Here is a 2,717-nt window from a genome sequence, read left to right as displayed (position 1 = left end):
TGTTCTGATTCTTGATCTGCCCACATGTTAAACCGAGGTGTTCACTGTGTGAACTGTGATCTGCACACCTTTTCATAGGTGTGATATACTTCAATGACAAGTTTACTTGAAAATACAAAATAATTTCCCATTACACAGTATTGTAGATCACCCCCTGAGGATGTGATTCTTATTATTGATAATCACCTTTCATCTATCTAAATGTATTTTGTATATTTCAGTAGAGAGGCTTCTAATGTGTCCCCAGGGGTTCCCTCCGGTGCTCCATGACCTTGTATAATTCTCTCCTCAGAAGTGGAAGCTGCTTCTAACAAGACATGGCAAGGCAATGAGATGCCGTTTCTGAGCCCTCCCTCTCTCTCTCTCTCTCTCTCTCTCTCTCTCTCTTCCCATCCTCTCCATGAATTCATTGCCACATTGTGAACAGTCCTATGGAAAGGCCCACATTATCAGGAACTGAGCCGGGCTTGGTGGAACACACCTGCAATCCCAGCACTCGGGAGGCTGAGGCAGGAGGATCATTGCGAGTTTGAGACCAGCGTCGGCTACAAAGTGAGCTCAAGGCCAACCGGAACTGTGTAGCAAGACCCTGTCTCAAAAAGAAAAAAAAAAAATTCTCATATATGCTGACGCATGTTTCTAAATTCTCTCCTACATTTGCCTAGGTGTAGTTCTGTGCTAAAATTGTATTGATATTGTGGTTCTATAGTATGTTCTGATACAGAGTAAGACAATCTGTTCTTCATTCCTTTTCACTTCAATACTCTGAAGTTTTCACTCTTATTTGATCTTATTTTTAGTCATTTTTACCAAAAAAAAAACCTTGATTTAATAAAAACTTCACTATACAGCACTTATATTTCACTTTAGGGAGAACTGACATTTTAATTACATTTAGTCTTCCCACCCAAGGACATATCTTTCCATGTGTTCACGTTTTGTTTTATGTCCTTCATAAAATTTTGTAGTTTTCTTTATGTAGGTCCTGTGCTTATCTGGTTAAAAATGATTCCTAAGCATTTTCTTTATACTGCTATGATGGTTGGAATATTTTCACCATTTCTATGTATATTTTCTCCAGTCTGTTGCTGAGGATTGTTTCTGGGACACCCCCTGACACACAAAGACACCAAAATCCACAAATGATTAAGTCCTCTGTACAGAATGCCTTACTTACATGTAAGCTATGTACCCCCTCCTATACACTTTGGGTTTTTTGTCTTTTTGAGACAGGGTCTCACTATACAGTCAGTCCGGCTTTGAGCTTTGTAGCTCAGGGTGGTCTCACACGCACAATGATCCTCCTGCCTCAGCCTCCGCAGTACTGGGATTAGAAGGGTGCACCACCATGCCCGGCTTCTCCCATACACTTTGAATCACCTCTAGGTTACTTGTAATACATAATACAATGTAAATGCTGTATGATTAGTGGCCCTCTTATATTGTTTACTGAATACCAGAAAAAGAAATTCTGAGTAAGCTGTGGCACTCACATCTATAATCCCAGCCCTCAAGAGCTGAGGCAGGAGGATCACTGAGAGTTCGAGGCCAGCCTGGACTGCAGAGTGAGTTCAAGACTAGCCTGAACTGCATAGCAAAACCCTCTGTCAAAAAAAAGTCTGTGTATGTTCAGTGCTAGTGCATTTTTTCCAACTGTTTTCAATTCACAGTTGGTTAAATACATGGGTACAGAATCTTCAGACCTTGGGGGTCATCTGTATGTTAGGGACAGAGCATAAACTGAGGTGTAGGGAAGAGACGTAACTTCATCACTGTTGGTCTGTGTGGTGCTGGAGGTCAAACCCAGGGCCTCAGGCTTGCTAGGCAAGCGTTCTATCCCAGAGCTACCCCCCAGCCTCTTTCTTTATAACTATGAAATGTGTAACCTTCCGATACCGTCTTCCTCCTTCCCCAGGCTCAGCCTCGGAAGCGGGACGGAGAAGGCCGCTCTCTGAAGACCCACAGACCCGCGTGGAGCTCTGTCCCTCGGCAAGGGGGCCGCAGGCCTGCATCTCTCTCCCTCGGGATCCTAGAGCATTTTCTCCTCGTCCCTCCTTGTCCGCCCTCCTCTCCTAGCCTAGGGAATCTTTCCTGCCCCATTACTTATTCGTTCAAATCTGTGTTTGTACCCCGAATTCTTTGATGACTCGTGCCTTCCCCGGGGCAGTGAAGTCGGAGCAGCCTCACTTGAGTGGGGAAAGGCTTGCGGCGGTGGTGGTGGGGAGCCCGAAGGAGGAAAGCCGGGTAATACTTCAGCAGGGGCTCGCCCCAGACAGACAGCCGAGTGGGAAAAGTACCAGCAGAAGCGCGGTAGATTGTAGACACAGGTGCTGGTTTCCGGGAGAAAGAACCACAAGCAGATTTTGCTTTCTTATCAATATTTTTCTACATTTTACAAATTTTCTGGAATGTGCATTATTTTATTATCAGACACAAGTAACTTATTTGTGTTCATCTGTAGCTTGTATTGTTTGTTTATTTTTTTGAGACAGGGTCTTCTATGCAGTTCAGGCTGGCCTTGAGCTCACTTTGTAGCCCAGGCTGGTCTCGAACTCGCAATAATCCTCCATGCCTCAGCCTCCCGAGTGCTGGGATTACATTGGGTTAGTTTCTAGCACAGCAAGGCAGCACTTTTGTTCGAGTGAAAAGACCACTGGAGAGGTTGGACGGACAAGAGCAGCTGGGCATGAAGAAGAGAACAAGGAAGCCAACGGCTG

Source organism: Chinchilla lanigera, unplaced genomic scaffold (assembly GCF_000276665.1).
Source record: "Chinchilla lanigera isolate Chin_1 unplaced genomic scaffold, ChiLan1.0 scaffold00092, whole genome shotgun sequence".
In the NCBI taxonomy this organism is placed as follows: Eukaryota; Metazoa; Chordata; class Mammalia; order Rodentia; family Chinchillidae; genus Chinchilla; species Chinchilla lanigera.
Note: the sequence above shows the minus strand (reverse complement) of the source record.